This window comes from Rattus norvegicus, chromosome 17, assembly GCF_036323735.1.
Source record: "Rattus norvegicus strain BN/NHsdMcwi chromosome 17, GRCr8, whole genome shotgun sequence".
NCBI lineage: Eukaryota > Metazoa > Chordata > Mammalia > Rodentia > Muridae > Rattus > Rattus norvegicus.
Window position 1 is genome coordinate 17516029 of NC_086035.1, and position 12767 is coordinate 17528795.

The following is a 12767-nucleotide window of genomic DNA, read 5'->3' on the forward strand; positions in this document are numbered from 1 at the left end:
AAGTGGGAAAAGAAGCAGGGGACCAAGCAAACAGGTTACAATTTATGTACAGTTGAAAAGAATGTTTTAGGACCCTCTTATAGTTCTATAATTATGTCATCAGATAGCCTGAGCAAATGCTGCCCTCTGAAGTAGGCTAAAAGGCTGGTGGTGGTATACTGATGAAGATGGTGGCCCACAGAGTAACACCCCAGCCCCGTCCTGATCAAGTGCACCAGCCCAGGCTGGTTAAGTTCAACCTCACACGTCCCATCTGGAAGCTGGGGAATGCTGATGATAAAAAATACCTGAGAGTGAGGTGAGACCAAACGACGAAAGTTCCGGCATGGAGCCTAACACACAGTCAGCACACAGCACACAGTCAGTACCTAACACGAGGTGCTCAGGAGACATTCCGAGCAGGTGTGGTTAGCATGGTGAACGAAAGCAGGGAGAGAAAAGGGCTGCTCTCCTAGCCAGTCTTAACTCTATGTCAGACTAGCAAGTAGGTCAGCTGCCTTCTTAAGCAGAACTTTTACAAACTTAATGACAAGGGCATACAAGGATTCTAACAGACAGTTTTTGCTCACAAATTTGGCAGAATCAGAAGATCAAAAACTGCATTTCATTTGCCTCTTTATTCTCACAGCCCAACAGCTGGTATACTTATCTAGTCCCCTTGATAACACAGCTTGGCTCTAGTTTTACCTAAGGTATCAAATGACCATAAAAAGAAAAAAGTCTTTCTTATTTAAACACACACACACACACACACACACACACACACAATGCACACTATACACACACACACTATATACATACACGCACACACACACACATGCACGCACTCACTCATGCACGCACACTCATACACACACTCACGCACACGCACGCACGCACTGGAAGCATACATATACAGATTTAATTTTCTGGAAAGCCCAAAACTGCTCCAGCAGGATCAGCACTTTCAGGGAAAGGGTTCTTTGCATGTTCAAGTTAGTGGCAGGAGAGTTGGATTAAAAAAAAAAAAAAACAAAAAACAAAAAAAAAAACAGAATTAGCAAAGAAAATATAGAGTCACAAATGGCCCAGATAATATGAGCACTGCCTCTGTGTGAGTGCCCCGAACATCCACACTTCAGAGAACCCCGTTCACAGCTCTCACATCTGAGCGAGCATTTGATTCCTGAAGGATATGAAAGTTGGAGAGCCTTGGGTCCCAGACAGATCCCAACAGATCTGACAACCCCACAAAATGTTCCCTCACGGTAGAGCTGGGATTCATGTTACATTTAATGCTGCTCAGAGTAAGCAAATTTAGCCCATTCTGATGTTTGTAAGATTCCAAAAAGAAGACATTTCCAAGGGACTCCAATGAGCTCTGAAGGAAGGTATTGAAGTTTTCAAGATTCTCCCTCTCGGGCCCTGCTCAGTGCCGCTGCACTATCTTAAGCTGTGGTCCTCCAAACTTCACAGACTGGAACCTGACCTCTGACCTCCAGTGCGGCTGTGGTATGGGGTGAGGAATTTAGGATCTAACTAGATTATGAGAAGCCCTTGTGAGTGCAATCCGTGCCTTTCAATAGGAGGCCCAGGAAAACTTGTTTGTCCCTTAGACCATTCAGAGACCCAACTAGAAAGTGAGAGATGTGGGGCTAAAAATGACCCGTCAACAGATATGAAGCCTGACCTTGGGCTTCTGGACCTCTAGAACTGTGTGGGACAAATTGCTGTGTTTTATGATGTCTAGCCTAAGGTATTTTAATATAGCAGACAAAGGCAGGCAAGGACTTCACCCACTGCAGCTCTGCTGCTGTTCTCAGGAGTCACTTCCCGTCAGTCTCAGACAAGCAGGAGCAATGCACTAACAAATGAGGAGAACGAGCGCTCCAGAGGGCTCCAAAACCAGAAGAAAAAAATCCGAGTCCAGCACCAAGGGGGTCAGAAGAGAATCTGGTGCCCAGATCCTCAAAATACACACTATTCTCCCAAAGATATCCACACCACCACAATTTTAATAATTGTGTATAAATAACCTTGAGTTCCCGTTTTTAATTCTGGGATATAAATAAAAGAGCATATTCCACAAAACCACGCTAACCGGACTGATCTGTTTCTGGTCAAAACTGCCTGATTAAAACATCAATAAACCACACAACAGAAGCCAGGGGAGATTGTGGGTCACTGACTATTATTCTAAATAGATTTGCTTTCAACTCACGAGATAGAAACCAGCTCTGGTCTTACAAAGCAATCTGTTTTAAGGACTACAAAAAAAATCTATCCTTAGTACCGTCAGACGAGAAGGCAAAATGGCCGTCACTATCTGAAACCAAAATGCAGTCAATGCTTTCCCAAAAGCAAGTCTGGGCAGCATTAGAGAGAAAGAATTGTGAACATTCCGACGTCCTCAATGCTGGGTTTTCCTTTCCTTTCCATTCCTTTCCTTCTCGTGACCACCATGTAAATATAAGAACCATGGTAGGAGGGGACTATTCTCCAATGCTGCTGTCTATTTGGTTTCTGCTTTTTAATCTTCTGGTAGCAGAAAGCAGTCTCTGGCCGAAGAAAAGGCTTGGCAAGGAAAGAGTGTCGTTTTAGTCTATTGCCGATAGCTTGTGTCTTTCATCAAATAAATAATAATTCAAAATGTGCTTTCCACAAGCCATCAGCAGTCTATAGTAAGGGGTTTCACTGGACGCTGTTTGAGCACAGTGGAGAAAAACCTAAGCTGTACCCAAACATTTAAGACTTTGCATGTACATAGAATTAATGAGGAACTGTAATTTTATGATAAGTGCTTCGCCGAAGAACTCCAGTTAATACTATTCTCATAGGTGACACCGCAAACTCTCCCTGCTGGTAATTTAATTCATTATGGAGTCATTAATCTTATTTACTAAAGAGGTGTCATGTGTGAAACACTCAGTGACCTTTGCTATTACATATCACACGTATATTTTCTTCAGTTAAAATTTGGCTTTTGTGTGGAAACTTAAACCCAGTCATCATTGCTATACTGTCCTTTACTGGGGGAGAACGTGGCAATGGCAAACTGTGAAATCGTATATGATTGCAGCAGCGATCATCCCCAGTGAGTCACATCTGGCAAACACACCGTTGCGATCACCTCTCACAACCAGCCTGGATTTGGTCACGTGGTTTGCTTTAGCCGGCGTGATGTCGACAGGTGTTTCCCAATCAAAAACTCCATAGCCATCCATATAACAACTCCATCTTTGAGGAAATCTGTCTTGAGATCACTAGGAGACCCAAAGAAAGGGCAACATAGACACAGGGGGCCAACCATGCAGCCAGCTCAGCCCAGCAAAACCTCCAACTCACTTTTCATTTAGCACACACCCATCTGAACAGGACCGGGGTTGGGGGTATTGGCCAAATGATGTATTTCTACAGGTTTGTAACCAATAAGTCACAGGAGATCACTAGATAGTGGCTATAGTGACTGGTGATATCAAGACTGGAAACAGGAAGTCCAGGCTTCAGAAGGCCTCAACCTGGTCTCCAGGCACATGTTTAACCAAAAGGCTTATGTAATTACCATATAATTTAATCAACTCTCATATCAAGAAATGAGAGACCCTTAGGGGTTTGGGGGGGAGTAAATGATCCTGTCTTTGAAGAAAGCTCTCCCATCTCCCTTGGCCTTCTGAACACATCCCAGGGCAGCCATATTAAAACTACAAAAATCAACATCTAACATGTACACTCACCTCCAAGCCATTAAATCACAAACAGGTAAGAGGAGAAGGGACCGCAGAGAACATACAATAAACAGGTGGGAATAAACATGTTTATTTTTTTTCCCAACACTAATGAGCTGATGACGATGTCCTGGCGTGCAGTGTTGAGACAAATGGCAAACGGTGGGGAGATGTGCGGATATCGATTAGTAATGCCTTCCACGGTCACGTGAGGCAGATTAGCACCTAGTTCACACACATTTGCCAACCTAGATCAAATGCTACAATTTCCTTGTAAAAGAAGGGGAAAGAAAAATAGACACCAATAGATGAAAAACTTTTCCAAAGTTGAGCCGCTGTGGATATTAGGGCTTTCAACTCTAGATATAACGGTCAGCGTTTGTGATTTGCTTCTTTAATTCTTCATAGAGAGGAAGTGTTATGCGAAATAGACAGCAAGGGAAACTGATTTGAAAGGTCACTCTTTAAAGTTTTATATAAAAACTGATACTGGGCTGAAGAGATGGCTCAGTGGTTAAGAGCCCTGACTGCTCTTCCAGAGGTCCTGAGTTCAAATCCCAGCAACCACATGGTGGCTCACAACCATCTGTAATGGGATCTGATGCCCTCTTCTAGTGTGTGTCTGAGGACAGTGACAGTGTACTCATATACATAAAATAAATAAATCTTTTTAAGCATATATCCCTTAAAATAACAGCATTGATACAGATGCACTCCACAGTTCTTCCAAGGTGTCAGGCATGACCCTAAATAGAACTTAGATCATTATTCAATCTCCTGAACATTGTCAATCATTTTGAGAAACTAAATCTTAGGCGTTTAGATAAATTGACTAAGACAAAGCAGAACCAAAAAAAAGGCACTGAATGAGATTCAGAAGCCACGCCCTAAGTCTCTCTCCAAAGTGTTCTCTAATCTATGCCGCATGTTTCTTTTGTACAGTTCACATAAAAACTCCTGGGATATCTTCAACTCTGGCCCTGGAGACCACCATAAGGGCACCCCTTGTCTAAATCTCTTCCCTTCCCATGCTGATCTGATGTGACTTCTAACACGCCTGTGTCTCCCAAGAGGGTGACTTCTGGATATTTTTCAGCCCTGAGAAACCATTTCTAATCCATGCATCACCCCTTGGCCGTCCTTGGCCTCCAGGCTGAAGTATAGAGGAGTTCCTGGCTACACTCTACCATTTCTTCCCCCTCTTCCAAGCCAGGGGTCAATGGCCTTGCTTCAGAATCACTGTGGCTGGTTTTGTTTCCCTCTATGGGAAGCAGGGACTGCATAGTGAACATGGGGGAGGTTGTGAAACCAGTCATCATAAGACAAGAAGCTGATGATTTCAAGACCAACCCAGTCACTACCAAAATCTGTTTCCCTGACTCAGATCAGCAGCAGCGAGGCACAATTATGTGAGCTGTAAGTATTTGGTAATAAGGAAAATGGTGGCTCGTGGTCTCCTCGTTCTCTGGAGAAAATCAGGTATAAGAACAGAAACAGACACCTTAGGAGATAGTCTGGAAACAATCTTCCAAGTAGAGAGTTAGGAACACCCACAAGGGAGCACTTAGGAAAGCTGTCTGTATTGGAGCAGTTGGGACCGTCAGAGGCTGTTTCCAGCACCCCAACCCTGCTTCTCTGTCATCCTGTATGCCCTTCATTTCAGGTTCTGCCCAGCTCACATGCTAAGAAACACACAAGAGCCCCCTGAGAAGGTGGTTGGGTCAGGGACCCACCTCTTGCTCCTGCTGCTCCGTGTGGGCCTCTCCCACCTCAATGCTGAGTGAACTGCTCTCCAGCAGGTCAGATTCCTCAGACTCAGAGAGGTCTGCTTCCCTCTGCACCAAATGTGTGGACCCTTAGTAAGTTCCTAAACCTTCCCCGATCTCAGCTCTTTCTTCAATAAACATAATGCCCATTCCAAACAACATCTCATTGTTTTAAAGACTTAAAGTGATGAGTTGAATGAATAGAGAATGCCAATAAATGTCAGCTCCCTGCGTTTCTTGTTCTACAACCATAATTGCCTTCGTCTGTGGATCTCACCCGGTAAAGAGCTGTCTAGGGACGAGCGTCTAAGGCCACAGAAGCTGGGGAGTCCAGGCTTCCGCTTTCTCCCCTATTAGCCTGCAGCTGCAGCAATGACACTTCCACTGCTGCCAGAACCATGACCCCATGCTGGGGCCCACCAACCTATCATGTTCAAAAATAATTTCTCAGCTACTTCACCCTGGCTATCCTCATCCTGACTGGCACTTGGTGCCATACACTAAGACAGCCAGAGCCAGCCGGACATTGGCGGATCACAGGTTTAGTACCAACACTCAAGAACTCACAGGTGGATCTCTGTAAGTTCAAGGCCAGCCTGATCTTCAGAGAATATTCTGGGATGGCCAGGCTACATCGAGAAACTTCTGTCTTGAGGAAAAAAAAGATGTCAAGAGTTGATCTACTATTGATCTTCATGTTGTGCGTGCAAACAGCATGCTGCAGTGAGTTTGAGCACTAAAAAATGAAAGAAAGAAACTCATAGTAGATGGGTGACAAGAAGCACAGATTCTGGATCAATTTGCTTTATAGGAAAACGATTTTTAATTCCTCATAACTTCAATAAAAGCACTATTGCCTATGATGAGCATAAAATAGAAGCCCTAAGCAGCTAACGAGCTCACCCGAGGTTGCACGAGCGTGAATGTCCACATGGAGACTGGAGCTACAGATCCAGATAACCAAGTGGAATGCCCCAGGTTCTCCTCCAAGAGTTTTCATCCTAGACTACACTTTGTCTTTCTGACAGATGGGCACTGATCAGACATTGCATGCTGTCTGTTGCCTTAGTATGACTCTGCATGCTGGCTATTGCCTTAGGACGGGTCTGCATGGTGGCTGTTGCCTAGAATGGGTTTTCCTGGTGGCTGTTGCCTTAGTATGGCTGCAGTACTGAATGAGCTCTGTATTTGAACCTGTATTTCTTATTTGCACACACAGACATTTTAAAACAAGCATATCTGTGATACAGTCCATGCCGAGATATGTGCAATGCAAATGCAGGATGAGCGATCCGTAAAGAGGAACGAGGTGACTGCTTAGCTTGGTGCTGGACCTTAGAGGTGGGATAGACACAGTTATCCCCATGCAGAAGGTGGACAGAAGAGAATTTGGAGAGTTACACATGACTTCATGACTTCCCCAACATCTCACAGCAGGTAAAAAAATAAAGCACAGACTTCAACCAAATTTCCTGATTTTTCTTTTTACTATGCCATATTTAGTTTGTCTAGTAATACTTCAACCCAAAATACAGAGCCAGAAATGTTGCCTTTTAAGCACAGACAATCCACGTGTGCTCCTTTTTTCTTGTGAGTGCCAAAAGAAATGATTTCATCTAATAATAGAAAGAAAAGTGGAAAGATAAAAAATCTAGGAAGGGGGAAAGAAAACCCTGTGAACCCATGAATTAGAATCTGAATGATTGTTCAACATGAAGTCCTTCTCTACCCTGTGGTTCAATGCCGTGATTGACAGCAGCAAACTCAGATGTGTCCCGCTGCCATGGGCAAGGACTTGGCTCTCACAATCAGAAATATCTCTGATCCAAAGCTTCAATTACTAAGGGGAAATCGAGCCAGAAAAATCACTACTAACCACACTGACACACTCTCCAGCACTGCTCTCCCATTTGTTTGGGTAATAAACAAATGAAATTTTGGTGACAAATTGATTTCTTATCCCTGTGCCATGAGACTGGCTTTTGTAACGGGCTGAAACTGCTGTTATGTGGCTTAGAATTGACAAATATTAATTCAGCTTAAATTCTCCGAGGACTTTTTGAAAAGCATTGCCCAATGGGGGAAAATAAACCCAATCCATGTAACTGATTAAATGTCCTTGTGGTTATTTCCTTTCTCGTGTCTCTTTTTTTTTTTTTTTTTTTTTAATATTGGCAGGAGAACAGATAACTGAAATGTTCAAGTCTCGATTACACACTGTATCACTTAAAGCCCTGATAGAAATTATACTTGACAGGGGCTCAAACTCTGGACTGGGCTTCTCCTGGGTAGCTAAAATTCCAGTAACAAACTAATCTGAATGTACTGACTTTGCAAAAATGTTTGTGACAATTGGGGTGACTCCACCCTAGAAATTCCGATCAAATTGGCTCAAACCTCATTCGAAGAGCTGGAGAGATGCCGCAGAGGGTACAGTGCTTGCTGTGTAAACAACAAGGGGTCTGAGGTTTAGAATCCCTGGAACCCATAGCAAAACTAAGGGTGGGGTGGAAGGCAGACTCAGGTAGACCTTGGGGGCTCAGTGGCAGCTGCAGTAGCTGAAGCAGTAACTTGAGTGTGAGACGCTGGCTTGACAAACATGATGGGGGGCAATAGAATCAACCTGGCCTACACATGCTGAGAGAGAGAGAGGGAGAGAGAGGGAGAGAAGAGGTGAGGGGCAGGGGAAGGAAAGAGACAGAGACAGAGAATGCAGACAGACATACAGATAGACAGATGCACAGAAAGAAGATAGACAAGAGGCAGACAGACAGACAGATACACAGAGAGAGATAGACAAGAGACAGACCTCATTCGAGCTCCAATGGGTAGCCCACCATGCTGTTTCATACAGCTGAGGGTTTGTCAATGGCTCGTGTTTTACTTTGACATCGTTGGTTCTGATTCTCCACCAAATATTCCTGTATCTCTTCTTGTGGGTCCCTCCTCCTACTTCACAAGAGAGGTGCATCCCTGACCCAGAGCCTGACTTTAAACCGTATTGGCTTTGTCACTGTATATAGTTGAGCTGCTTATATCCAAGCCATATCAGAAACCCACTTCATAACATAATATATATATATGTGTATGCATATATATTCTCTGATCGCAAAAATTGTACATATTCATTATAGATTGTTTGTCAAAAAGAAACCCTCACCGATAGCCTCACTTTCGACACGTACTCGGGGGTCCTCCGTTTAGCATATTCTCTACAGTTTACTATCCCTCTCATATTGTGAGATCATCATGGTACATGGTCCCGTGTCCTCATTTCGATACGTCATGTCTTGCATTTAGCCTTCTCTCACAAGCAGGGTTAGTAATGTCTGCATAGTGATCTACGTGTATGCTAGCTCACATGACCGCCTAAAAACTTACAAGTACCAAGCTGCCCTTCCATTTAGCCAGCTGGTCATCTCTGCCAAGATAGGTATTATGTGTTGAAAACTTGTATGAGCAGCAAACATGAGGCAACCCAGGAATAACCCCATAATTTTCTTCAGATAGAGCCGCGCTTTGTTCAGTGGCAGAAACACACACAGGAAAGGTCACCACTAGGCGATGTCATTTCTTGGGGACAGCATGATCTCAGATGGTGTAGGAGAGCACTCACCAGAGCCCGGCAATGCAGTCAGGGATGTGGCAGGGGCCGGGGCTCACTGGGTAGCTGGTTTGCCTTGCAACGGTAAGACCCTGACTTCTATCATCAGAACCTATATTTTTATCAGGGCCTAGTTTGGTATCCTGGGCTTATAACTGGGGAAATGGAGACAGAAGGACTCCTGGGACCCACTGGCCTGCCAATTTAACCCAAACTAGTGATAGAAATTACGTCTAAATCTAAATAAATAAGTAAATAATAGAAAACAGTAGGTGCCAACAACCCTGAGATTTCACCTCACACCAGTGAGAATGGCTAAGATCAAAAACTCAGGTGACAGCAGATGCTGGCGAGGATGCGGAGAAAGAGGAACACTCCTCCATTGTTGGTGGGATTGCAGACTGGTACAACCATTCTGGAAATCAGTCTGGAGGTTCCTCAGATAATTGGACATTGAACTGCCTGAGGATCCAGCTATACCTCTCTTGGGCATATACCCAAAAGATGCCCCAACATATAAAAAAGACACGTGCTCCACTATGTTCATCGCAGCCTTATTTATAATAGCCAGAAGCTGGAAAGAACCCAGATGCCCTTCAACAGAGGAATGGATACAGAAAATGTGGTACATCTACACAATGGAATATTACTCAGCTATCAAAAACAACGGCTTTATGAAATTCGTAGGCAAATGGTTGGAACTGGAAAATATCATCCTGAGTGAGCTAACCCAAACACAGAAAGACATACATGGTATGCACTCACTGATAAGTGGCTATTAGCCCAAATGCTTGAATTACCCTAGATGCCTAGAACACATGAAACTCAAGACGGATGATCAAAATGTGAATGCTTCACTCCTTCTCTAAAAGGGGAACAAGAATACCCTTGGCAGGGAAGAGAGAGGCAAAGATTAAAACAGAGACTGAAGGAACTCCCATTCAGAGCCTGCCCCACATGTGGCCCATACATATACAGCCACCCAATTAGACAAGATGGATGAAGCAAAGAAGTGCAGACTGACAGGAGCCGGATGTAGATCTCTCCTGAGAGACACAGCCAGAATACAGCAAATACAGAGGCGAATGCCAGCAGCAAACCATTGAACTGAGAATAGGACCCCCGTTGAAGGAATCAGAGAAAGAACTGGAAGAGCTTGAAGGGGCTAGAGACCCCATATGTACAACAATGCCAAGCAACCAGAGCTTCCAGGGACTAAGCCACTACCTAAGGACTATACATGGACTGACCCTGGACTCTGACCTCATAGGTAGCAATGAATATCCTAGTAAGATCACCAGTGGAAGGGGAAGCCCTGGGTCCTGCTAAGACTGAACCCCCAGTGAACTAGACTGTTGGGGGGAGGGCGGCAATGGGGGGAGGGTTGGGAGGGGAACACCCATAAGGAAGGGGAGGGGGGAGGGGGATGTTTGCCCGGAAACCAAAGAATTATTATTAAGTATTAAATAAATTAAAAAAAAAAAGAAAAAGAAAACAGTAGGTGCCACCTGAGAACAGCACCTGAGGTCGTCCTTGGGACTTTAATGTACATATTCATGCATGTTCATGTGCAGAGTGTGCTCTTGTGTGTATGTATGCACACATACATACATACACACACACATACACACACATACACACACATACATACATACACATACATACACACACATACACACAAATACATACACACATACACACACATACACACATATACATACACACATATACACACACACATACATACACACACATACACACACACACACACTAAAAGAAATGGAGCAAGCACGAAACCTTGAGAATAGTGAGCGCACTGCTTTATAGTCAACATTTTACATGCAAAGGAGAGCATGTGTAGTATGGGGCAATGGTTATGTAAACCAGTAGCCATTGTTTATTACCATTCCCATGCATTGTGTGTATTGTCCACAGCTATGCAAGGTTTACTTCCGTGTGACTGATCATGTAGCAGCTGAGGCCAACAGCATCCCCACAAACATGTGTGGGATGTCTTAGGATGGTTGACATCACTAGGAGACAGGAATTTTGGACCTCGATCTAAACTTGTGGGACCGCCATACATGCTGTCACTGCCTGAAACATTACTGTGTGACGCATGTCTGTGATTCATGTAGCCTAAATAGGAGACAGTTTGGAAATGACAGGATACTGAGTCAGACTGAAGAGTCCACCCATCCATAAAGCTGTGATCAGAATGACATTCCCCTCTCTTGGTACTGGAACCATAGAGGCCAACGGTAAGGACTGAAGATTCTAAGAGCAGAGGAAGGCTTTCCGGTAGCACAGGCTGACAGATGACATTCTAGGCCAAGCGGTTTCCTTTCTACCTATTGTGAACGCCATAAATGATTCCATGTGTGAGCATGGAGTTCGGACAGGTTGAGGCAGACCACAAGCTGTAGGTGTGTAAATGGCGTCTTTCCTCCACTAATCAATCTTACTTCCCAAATACGTAGCTCTAATTACTGTTTCCAAGCTGCACTCATTAAAATCCCAAAGACCCCCTGTTTTCTTAGCTTCCTGAGGTTTTTCTCATCAGATGAGCCCGAGAGGAAAACCTGCTGCTACACATCACCTGTTTCTCTGAGGCAGTGTCCGCTCTGTCCAGCATGAGATCCTGCTAACAAGTCTGTAGGTTTCAAAGTTAGGACTTCCGTGAAACACTGTGGCGCACGGTGTCTTAAAATTGTCGTTCTACTGCCTTAAAATCCCAGTCTGAGAGCCCTGTGCAAACCCCAGGTTCCCTTGTGGCTATTAGGAGCCAGAGACTAACACTCCTGAAACAGTAGAGAAGAAACGCAAGCTCAATTTTGTTCCAAACAAAACATCCAAAGCTAAGGTAGAAGTTGATGGAGAAAGCGGACGCTCCCCCCAACAATGCATAGATGAGCTCTCGCTGCTTGCGGCTCAGTGCGCATGACTCTCAGATTCGCTCTTGGTCTTGCAAGCCAAGCTAAAAGGATTTGGAAGGAACGAACACAAGAGAATATGGGACGAAAATGTGTTCCGCAGAAGTATACAGTTACGCTATATAACGAAAACTGGATCGTGGACACCTCATCCCCCTACAGCTTCACGACATACCACCAAGCAGTACAGCTCTGCTGGCTGGCGAAGCAACCGGAAAGGATCCAAGATCTAGATAGAGCTGAGGCCAGGATCCGGAAGGACCGAAAGAGAATCTGTGGCTTAACATACAGTTTCATGTATGACCTTGTGCGGTGCGCTGGTTCTAAACGAAAACAAAGAGGAACAAAAGCCAGGGAGTTCACAGTCCCCAAGTTTCACCCCCGCGTGCCCACTCTGAGCATCAGCGTGGCAAACTACCTTTGCCTATGTCTCCGCTATGGCGTCATTAGTCACCAGACTCCCCGGAGGAACATGATCGGCCAGTGAATCCTATTATGTTCTTTTCCCAGAATCCTTCGTGTCCAGAAGTCAGAAAGCCAGCAAAGGGCACGGGGAGGATATGATGGCTGCCTCATTAGGAGTCCCTGTCACTGATCAGTCCTGGCATCTTCCTGAGAACCAATCCTAAAACGGACAGACCAAAGTGGGTGTGCATCCTGCCCGAGCACTTGTCCCTCCCCTACCCACTTCCGTTTCTAGCATCCCTCATTTGCATATTAAGCTTCTGACTGGCTCTCAGAGTCCACTGAGAGCTATCCT